This window comes from Chiloscyllium plagiosum, unplaced genomic scaffold, assembly GCF_037043375.1.
Source record: "Chiloscyllium plagiosum isolate Xiang-an unplaced genomic scaffold, Cpla_swu_hap1 HiC_scaffold_18, whole genome shotgun sequence".
NCBI classification, from domain to species: domain Eukaryota; kingdom Metazoa; phylum Chordata; class Chondrichthyes; order Orectolobiformes; family Hemiscylliidae; genus Chiloscyllium; species Chiloscyllium plagiosum.
Window position 1 is genome coordinate 118,543,674 of NW_028270156.1, and position 11,153 is coordinate 118,554,826.

At 42.8% G+C, this 11,153-nt stretch overlaps 1 non-coding gene across 1 annotated transcript; it reads right to left on the reverse strand.

Moving 5' to 3' along the window:
• Positions 1–4,184: 4,184 nt before the first annotated feature.
• On the reverse strand, positions 4,185–4,266 carry trnas-gcu (transfer RNA serine (anticodon GCU)). Its single transcript has one exon. It is a non-coding gene; the product is annotated as a tRNA-Ser (tRNA).
• Positions 4,267–11,153: the final 6,887 nt, after the last annotated feature.

Genomic DNA, 11,153 nt, shown 5'->3' on the forward strand with positions numbered 1-11,153 from the left:
CCACATCATGGCGGTTAGTTTTCTCAAAGGCATTTTGGTGAAACACGTTAAGAAATTAATCGTTTTCACATAATATTCTCCAAGGTGATGAGTTGTTTTCTATCGAATTTAGTTCTCTGATATTTCTGCGTTTCATGTATCAGGATTTTAACCCAAAAGTTCTTGAAGATGTCTTTCCCTCGCACTCTCCCTAACTCTCTCGTCCGTCCCTCATCCCATTTGTCTTCCTGTTCCTGAAAAAACACAGCGGCACATTAATGCCACACTCACAGGAATCCGATTCACGAGAGAAGAAAAAAAGGATAGCCAACTCCCATTCCTAGACGTGATGGTACAGAGAACACCAGACGGAGAATTCACTACAAGAGTATACAGGAAAGCCACACACACAGACCAAGTCCTAAACTACGAAAGTAACCACCCCAACACACACAAATGAAGCTGCATCAGGACACTATTCAAAAGGGCCACAACACACTGCAATGCACCAGAACTGCAAAAAGAAGAAGAGGAGCACCTACACAAGGTATTCACCAAAAACGGATACCCGCGCAACTTCATCAGCAGATGCCTAAGAGAAAGACCACGGAACGCGGACATACATACCACAACCAAAAGGACTAGCCACACTAACATACATCAGGAGCATCTCGGAACTGACTGCCAGACTACTGAGACCCCTAGGACTCATAACGGCACACAAACCAACAGCCACGCTCAGACAACCACTCACCAGAACGAAGGACCCGATACCAAACATGAGCAAGACGAATATAGTGTACAAAATACCATGCAAGGACTGCACTAAACACTATATAGGACAAACAGGAAGACAGCTAGCAATCCTCATTCATGAACATCAACTAGCCACGAAACGACACGACCAGCTATCCTTAGTATCCACACACGCAGACAACAAGCAACATGAATTCGACTGGGACAACACTACTATCGTGGGGCAAGCCAGACAGAGAACAGCCAGGGAATTCCTTGAGGCATGGCATTCATCCACAAACTCCATCAACAAACACATCGACCTGGACCCAATATACCAACCACTGCAGCGGACAGCTGAAACTGACAACCGGAAGCGGCAGGGACAGACCACTATAAACACCGGAGGAAACATCAAAGAAACGCTTCGCAGGAGGCTCCCAAGCACTGATGATGTCGCCTAGCCAGGGGACTAAACGTTTGCAACAAAAACTTCCAGCTCAGAGAACAGAACCACAACAATGACTGATGTTGTCTATGATATGGAAGTGCCAGTGTTTGAGTTGAGTAGACAAAGTTAAAAATTACACAATATCAGGGCATAGTCCACCAGGTGTATTTGGAAGCACTAGCTTTCAGAGAGCCGCTCCTTCACCAGGTGGGTGTTTTTCTGCAGAAACTTGGCATGTTTGTCAATATGCGCGATCTTTTGGAAGATCATCTGTACTTTAACAAACCGTTCGTGGTGTCGATGATACCCATGACTTGGAGGTGTTGGTGTTGGACTGGGGCGGCCAAATTTAAAAATCACACAAAGCCATTTTAGATTCCAACAGTTGACAAATACCTGATGAAGAAGCAGTGTATGGAACACTGATGCTTCCAAATACGTCTGTTCGATACAATCTGGTGCTGTGTGATTTTAACTCTGATTGTTCTTGGTAATGTTTAAATCATCGAAGACAGTGAAAGAATTTTCGTTCGTGGAGATGAAAATTTCAAATATTATCCACCTCAGCGGAACAAAAATGAATAGTTTGTATGTATGATGAATCTCCACAATGCGCTTGTGCCAAGTAAAAGTCGAACTTACAACTGCCTGATCCGTAGCCAGCTATACGAATGGTTATACCACTGGCCAGATGCACAGCCGAGATTTTACACGCTAAAGAGCTGTGGTGTTAAGAAGGACATGAGCAATAACAGTAACAGTCACAAGGTGAACAAAGAACAAAGATAATCACCATCATTGATTCTCTTCAAATTGTCCTCAAAAAATGACCATTCACAATCTGATCAACCAATCAATGAGGCCACTGCTTATCAAGGAAATTGCAACTTACTTTGCTGCTTTTTCATCATAACTTGAGGTAAACTCCAGCCTAATCATAACATCGCATATTCCCGTTAATTTTCAGTTTTAGATTACGTTAATGACCTGTCCGTATTTGCAGGAAACTGAACAACATGAAATGACTGAAAACGTCCTTCCGGTGATGTAAACCAGTGCAGAGTCGGCCAGAAAAGAAAAGACAAAGACATGAAACATCACTCCCGTTTCTCTCTGTACCAATGCGTTTTGATGAGTTGAATATTTGCAGGACTTGTCTTTAATATCTAAAGAATCAATTATTTCCCCGGGAAAGATTCATCATAAATCAATTAACATCTGAGTCGTTGAATCATATTTTACTTCAGATTAAAATAGTTGAAGATCCTTTCCCCAGCCTAATGTCCCAATCCTCCCTCCTCTTCCATGTAAATACCAACTGCTCCAAGTGCGGTTGGAGCTCCCAACCTGACGTTTCAATGGTTCTTGCTGCTCCATTCAATAGAAGCTGCTCTAATTGAAGTTGGAGATCCCAGTTTGATGTCCCAATGCTCCCTGCTCCATGTCAATAGAAGCGGTCCACTTGTGGTTGGATCTATCACTCTGATGTCCCAATGCTTCCTGCTGCTACATGACATTAAAAGCTGCTCCTGGTGAGAGTGGAGCTCCCAGACGGATCTTGCAAAGCTCCCTGCTCCATGTCAACTGAAGCTGCTCCAAATGAGGTTAGAAATCGCAGTATGATGTTTCAATGCTTCCTGCTGCTTCATGTCAATAGAGGCTGCTCCAGGTGAGGCTGGATCTCAGTCTAATGTTCCAATACTCCCTGCTGCGCAATGTCAATAAAAGTTGCTCCACGTGTGGTTGGAACTCCCAGTCTGATGTCACAATGCTCCCTGGTCCATGTCAACAGACGCTGCTCCAGATGAAGTGGGAGCTCCCATTCCTGGCAGATCACACACCTCTATACCATCATGGAAATACTGTCCACTAAGCATTTCCACCACTGGAGCCATTGGTGGTATATCCACATCATGAGAACCTGATATTAATTTTAGGCACCATCGAATCATTATTTCCAAAAGTCATTCTTTCTTAAACCTTATTTAGCATATGCATATTGCAGTCAATCCGAAGTTAGATAATGGTGCTAATTGATGTATTCTCAATAAAAATTATATCCTATTTTTCATGTTGAGTAATTGCGACTTAGCAAGGACAATGTTTGTAGTGAAATCACACTTTTATTCCAGGTAAGGGAATGTGGTTTACATTATTTAAAATAAACTTGTTCACTGTGTAAAAAGATCAAATAGATCTCAATTTCAAAACAAAATTAGTTACGTTGTCATCCATCTGAAATGTGTTGCCTTATTCTTTCAACCACAAGGGTATTAGAGCGAAACGTCTGTTAATGACATGCGTATAAAGACACTTTAAATCATTTTTCATGTTTATGCTGCATGAATCTGTGGTTATTGATCCACAGTTTAGGTTCAGCCCCTACAGTTAACATGCTGACTTCTCCAGTTTTTCATAGTTCAATGTGATGCTTCCAGTGTGTGCAGAACGAGAGGGACTCGCTTCCCACATCTTGTATTTAGGCCTTATGTCCAGCATTCATCAATGGCGAGAGCAAGGGGCGAGGGCGAGACCAATGTGTAAGTCTTTCCGTGCCCATGCACAGCACCCACATCGGCAATTCTCTACTGTACATTTACAGCTAGTTCTCGATGGCCCTACACCCACGCCCTGCTCCTTTTGAAATATCTCCATTATTTTGTGCTCTTCTCACCAAGATGAACCACTTCTACTCAACCTGCTCCAGATTTCATTTGACAAAATAATCATTAAGAATCCCACTGCATAAACATGCCCTTCACATCTCTTGTTATTTGGCTTTCCTGGATCTCTTTCGTACGATAAAAGGTCACAGCAGCTTGACTTGTAAAAGAAAGTCTCGTTCCTTTTCAATATCCCAATGCGATCTACATTTCAATGCAGTTTAGGCAACAGGACCAAATTATTCTTTGAGATTTTATAATAGCGTCGATGCATACAAACTGATATTGCAGTTCCAATTTCAGTAAGACAGTTGTGATCATCCAAAAATAGCAACATTGAAAATCACTGACAGCACCGACGAGAGTGGGACTCGAACCCACGCGTGCAGAACACAATGGATTAGCAGTCCATCGCCTTAACCTCTCGGCCACCTCGTCACATACACCTGTATCCTTATGAATAAATGAATTGCATAAATTATGCAGAGCAGCAGACATTTCTCCCTTGTTTTGGTGAAATCATAAATAGCACAGTACGGTTCCAAGACTATTGTCTGTCATCTGGGTTGTGGGGCAAGCGCATTCGCACTGTGACACTCTGCTCACAGTGGTCTGAACAAAAATGAAGAAATGACTATGTAACAAGGTCTGTTGAATTCTGTGAAGATTTGAAGTCAATGGAATGAAGAACCCGAGACAGTAGGAGGTGTTCTTTCAAGAAAGAGTTGGATAGAGCTCTTAAGGATAGTGGAATCAAGGGTTATGTGGATAAGGCAGGAACAGGATACTGATTGAGGATGATCAGTCATGATCATATTGAATGGTGGTGCTGGCTCGAAGGGCAGAATGGCCTGTCCCTGCACCTATTGTCTATTGTTTATTAAATTGCCTGTGAGGAATTGTTTGCCAGACTGGAGTAGAGTGCATAGTGCTCAATGTCATTATTCGGAACACCTTTCTTCCACTCAGATATGTTTGACATGCACTTGTGTCTAGGACAGACAATTTCAAAATCCTAAATAAGGCTAAACTGACAATTGAACTCAACAATGCAAAAACCTTGATCTGCATCAGTTTCCTGGGCCGTGCGACACCAAGTCACTGTATGATCACAGCAAAACAGTGAGCAAGTGTCAGATGGAAAATGAGTGCAGTGCGAGAGCGCATGCTGGGACCAGCAGTTGACACACGGGGAAGTGTATTTCCCACAACAGGAACACTTCCCACACAGCGGACTGCAGTGGAAGAATTCAGAGGGAGTTTACACTTTGGAATTTGATGCCAGAGATCCAATGGAAATGTGTCATTGCGTCTGTTCAAGATGAAGATTTTAAGATTTCTACAGATGAAAAACGAAATGAAGTGCTCATAGGGAAGGCAAATGTCGAAATTGTATATTTCAACAATCTACCCATCTTTGCAATGAGTAGCTCACCACTTTCCTCACTCGGGGCCAGAACTACTGGTGAAGATGATCGTACAATCCCCGTTACTAGCCATGGAATCAGAGAAATTCGGTTTCCCAAACGTTAAGGTAAAACCAGGATTGTGGAGGTAAGCATTAATGTGTTGCTCCTGTGCTGCAGGTGACCAGTGCACGGTATTTCTGTTCCAGTATAGTGGGCTGTGCTGTGCCGAAGTTTTACGTTTGAGCATCACATGGAGCAGCTTCAATTTGTCGTCTGTGTTGAGGCGTACGGATAAAAGGTGATATTGAGCAAAGCCAAGTTTATGGGAAGATACCCGTGTTTGTGGATTGAGAAACGACCTTTTCTGGATAATGATTCCTTGATCAACAAACATACTGCAAGCATTTAAAAAGTGTAGAGACATGCGTGGAGAAAGAGCCGAAGGTGAATTTTCAGCAGATGGATAACGTTTCCCATGTGCACTGCGTTAAATTCCGGGAAAATAGATGTTGATCTGGTTTCATGTTATGCAGTTTGTTGCAAACTCACAAAGGTTATTGCAATAATAAAAAATAAATTACATATGACCGTTTGAATATTGTATTGAATTGAATTTTGGTCTGAGCATATTTTATCTTCAATGGCGTGCTGCAGAGAAGTATAGAGGTTTAACAATACAAAAGGACAGAGTCTTCTTGGTGGATTTCTTGGGTGGAGTTAAGAATGTACGAAATATACATAACATCATGTGAATGTGGTCAAAGCTTTAAAGTAGGTGTTGCATCTCCAAGTGACGGTTCAGTTCCTATTCATTAGGATGTAACCTCTGTCTGCAGTTATATTAGGACATCTGCTCCATTTACAGAGTTTCACCTTGAATAATACGTCACACCTTACCAACCCATGAACATTTTATATTCAATCTCATTCAGTTGTACGTGTTCATGAAATGTCTTTGTGTCTGAAGTCAACCAAATTCGAAATTGTTACGCAACCCCACTGACTTTCTCTCAATGGTAAATTCCATCCTTGTATGTTTGCTCGTGTATCTTTTAAATCACTGTGAAATCAGCTTCTACGCTTTATTTCTGTAAATTCATTCACGATTTAAATAATTTTATTGAGTGGAAGAAACTCTCATCCAAACCTTTCTTAATCATTCACTAATGGTTTTGAAGCTCTAACTAAAGTTATTGTTACACTCGAAAGAGGGAATTTCCCTGATTTAGTCATTCAAACCTCGCGTTATGTGAAAATCTCATTTGTTTACATATAAACTTGCATGTTTCTGCTCCAGGATTTCCAAATCTCGTGTATAAACTCCTTCATTCTTTCTATCATCCCGATTAAACCTTTTGTATCCTATCTGATATTTTTATGTCTCAGTAAACAACGCCACTTGGCTTTCTAATATCTTGCTATCCAGGGAACAGCGTCTGTGCCCTTTTTAACTTCTTTACATGTTTTTGGTGGAGAATGGGGGCAAGGATTACACACAATGCTCACACTGAGGGTGACCTAAAGATTTTACAGTTACACTATGAACTCTGCTTTTTAAATATGACTTCTGTATATATAAACTCCAATAAGGTAAATTGTATCTATCCAGTTCATGAACATCGTCTCCATGGAGACGAAAATTATCTATCACTCCCTTTATTCTTCCACGGAATGTTCGGAAGGTTTGTAAGGCCAACATCTCTAATCCTGAGAGAGGGTGTGCGAACCACTCAGTTTTATGATTGGATTCATCCCTCTGCTGGCCTCCCCACGCCACTGCATCAGTGTCACAGTTTTTGGTTCTGAGTCGACAGCAAATCCTTTGCTGTGAATCTCTTAAATTACACGTTCGTTTGATTTTTTTCAAATAATATCTTTGGAAACACAGAGCAGTTTTGTCTGATACTAAGCGATATTGTCCCTGCGTCATTATCAACACTACCAGGCCTTTTTTGGGAATTTTCAATACGTTTCCACGTAATTTTTAAGCATTGCAAATCACAGAAACAGAAATCAATTGATGTCATCTCCTGACAAAATGGTTCACTCCGAGGTGAGCATTTCCATTCGGACAACGCCAAGTATATTTGCAACTCTCCATCTACCAGCATTGTGTGTGTGTGTGTGTGTGGGGGGGGGGGGGGGGGGGGGGGGGGCGGGGGTGTAGCGGGCGGGAAGGTGTGTGTGTTGATGGTGCTGTCAGTTTGAATAGTGCTGTGAGCTGCTGCCTTATCTCCCACTCAGACTGAATCATCGAAGGTTATCGCCCTCTGCCACCATCACTGAAGTAGGGTGTGGTGGCCAGATAAGAGAGAGATTATGTCATTTTAAGTACCACAGAGACTGCCAGACCTGCAACCACACGCAGACACTCACAGAGAAAAATACAGACACACAAATATAGGGGGCGGGGGGAGGTGGATATCGACCACTCCACTACCCAGATTCGCACTTTCTATTCTATTCCGAGCTGTTTCTTCTGGAATAGGAGACGGGGAAGGATTCAGTGAAGGTGTGAGTGGGTTATACTACTGTCAGTGCTGGTGAAAGTGGGGGGGGATTGGTGGGTGAGATGGTGACTTGTCCAAAGGGAGTTGTTCAAGAGTGTTGTATCCATGCAGTGCTATTAATGAAGGAGATATAGTAGAGGGGTAAAAGAGAGAAACGGAAGGTGCTGCAAGCAGCAGTGAGAGTGTTGGGGCATAGGTTTTGTTCCGGGGTAGGTGTTATAACAGATAAACAGTGACTGTGAGGGAGTATAGAAAATACGGTGATCTTATCCTGACAGAGTGGGGAAGGTAATCGATGCTTGTCCTCTATTGCTGGACATTTCTTCAGACCGCAGATACTGCTCTGAGCTCAGACCATGATTGGTGGGTCTGGTGGTGTGGCCCGCCTTTTGGAAAGAGAATTTCCCTCTCTGTACTAGCCAATCTACCAGGATCTGCGGGCCCCAGTCGACAAACTGTGGTATAATTTCCACGTATCTGCCATGTTCAGGATAAACTATGGAGGGCAGCTCCAACTTGAGAAATCACAACCATGTGACCATTGGACTTTTAAAGATGGCACCAATGCCAGGAGTCGCGGAGTATCGGGGGCATCTGGGCGATGGTGAGAACCTCCAGCCATGATGAATGTAGAGTCGGGCTGGCATTGAATAAGAGGGACTCCATGGGTGGGGTGGATAGTTAATGAGGTGAGTTTGATAAGATAGCATCATTTAGCTCAGCCTCATGCAGACAATCCCTCTGTCCTCCTCAATGAAAATGTTAACGTCGGTTGGGATATATATTCGCAGAGAAATTGGTCAGTTGTGAAGTGAGAAGCCTTCAAAAATGTGTTGTCAGGAGTAAAGAGACAGTATGTCCCGCTTAGGTTGAAGGGTAAGGCTGGTACGTGTAAGGAATGCTGGAGAATTGGAGAAATTGAGGTTCTGGTCACGGATAAGAAGGAAGAATATGTCAGTTATAGACAGCAGGAATTGAGGGTTTTTTTCTTAATGCATTCATGGGATAAGGGCGTCCCTGGCTAGGCAAACATCTATTACACATCCCTAATTGCCTAGAGAGCAGTTAACAGTCAACCACATTGCTGTGGGTTTGGAGTCACATGTAAACCACACCAGGTAAGCATGGCAGTTTGCTTCCTTAAAGGGTATCAGTGAACCAGATGGATTTTTTCGAAACTGGAATGGTCAGCATTTGCCTCTTAATTCCTGATTTAAAGTGATTCAATAGAAGAGTCTGAAGGCAACAATAGTATACTTAAGAGGGAAATTGCACGCGTAAAAAAGGGGACATGTGATAGCTTTGGCTTCTTCAAATACGTCAAGGACAAAACAGTAACTGTGGAAAGAATAGGGCATCCTTCAACATCAGCAAGCCTGCCCATATGCAGAACCACAGGAAATGGGGGAGGTACTGAACGAATATTTTGTATCAATATTTACTGTGGAGGAGGATATGGAAGCTAAATAATTTGGGAAATAAGTAATGACATCTTCGAAAGTGTCTGTATCACAGAGGAGCTGCTGGAGGTCTCAAAACATGCAAAGGAAGGAAACTGTTCTGACTTTTATTAGATGTACGCTAGATCTCTGTGAGAAGCTAGGAAAGTGATTGCTGGGCCTCGTGCTATCATCCATAGCCACAGGTATAGTGCCGGAAGACTGGAGGTTGGCTAACGTGGTGCCATAACTTAAGGAATTTAAGAAAGGTAATAAGGAAAAGCAGTGAGTATAACGGCAGTGGCGGGTAAGTTGTTGGAGGGGATAATGAGGCATAGGATTTTCACGCAATTTGAAAGGTAACGACGGATTAGGGGTAGTCAACATGGAAATGTGCAAGCAATGTTGTGTCTCACTGACTTGACTGAATTTTTTTGAAGAAGTGACTAAAAAGATTAACTGAGGTAGAGAGTTGCACATTGGCGAGATGGACATCAGTAAGGTGTTGAACAACATTGTGCATGGTCATCTGTTTAACAAGGTTGCTTCATATGAAATACATGGAAAACTAGCCATTTGGATACAAAATTGACTCAAATGTCCAGACATAGGGTGGTGGTGGAGGTTGCAATATCCTGGCAGAGGTTTGCAATGCTCCCCATGCTGTGCAGATAGTCCGGTTTATGGAGTAATCCACTAGCACGGTCTGCACAGCTCTCCATCTTGGCCGTTACCTTACCCCAATTTAAGGTGTCTGGGCTGGTTCTGTGAAGCAGATTTAGAATTGGAGACAATAGACCAATTCAGCTGATTTAGCAATGTATTTATTCAATGTTTGCATTCTTGTGATTGGGCCCACCGTTGTCTCACTTATCCAGTTGATACAATCCCTCCATCTCCTTAAACATATTTTCACCAAGTTATCTGTTAATTAATTATTTGTTTTTTTTTCCGCGTCTTTCCCTGGCATTGGCTTTTGATTCCCTCGTGTATCGGCATGGTGAAGCTCAGAAACATTGAAATAGTGTGTGTCAGGCTGTTCCTCACTTCTCAATGTGTCCCATGTGATACCCTATGGACAAGGGTGTTCCAGGAGCTTTGATTCACGTGTTTGAATCTTGGTATGCGCCTTCCCATGGAATGCCTCTGTTTGTCCCTCTCAGTTGATGGTACGGTCAGTAACGCAAGGAAGGTCCTTGAGTATAATTGTAAAGGACAAGGCACCTAACTTGTAGCTGAGGCGACTCTGACTTCCTCCTGTTAGTGGAGGTACTGGGGATTGTTTGCTAGAAGTTGTGCTGTAAGCTGCTTCAGACATTTCAGGAGACCGGAAGATTTAGTGTCCCAGCTCGGGACATAGCATGGGACTGTAGTAACAGCATCTGGCTCTGTAACATGAACAACAAATGGAGCAGAGGCTGCAGAGAGGGGAAGCTCTGAAAACCATGGAGAGAGTGTGCGTGGGGAAAGGGATCAGCCATATCTGTTTGTGTCTTAGCCTGGACAAGCACACCCTCTCACTCTACCTATAACATACATTGATGCACATTCTCCCTTTCTGCCCCTCGCACACACTCACACTCACCCTCTCTCACATTTCACACACGTACTCCATTCTGTCACACACACATGCACACACAACCACTCTCTCTCCCTCCCGCACTCACACCCATACTCCACCTCACTGTCTCTGACATACAGATAATGTCTCTCTCTTCCCTTCACACAGACACGCCCCTCTCTCACACATATGCACACGCACACACACGAATGCACATATAAATCTATGGGTTGAATTTACATTTTCCCATTTGTATTTGCAGATACATTTTATTTTATTCCAAAACATACAATTTGTATATATTCAGTCAATGTGTTATTTTACAAATCGTACTTTGTAAATAAAACCAGTCTAACTCCAGGTCAAGACACAGACAGAGTCCAAACAAGGCGTCAAGCTTAGAATA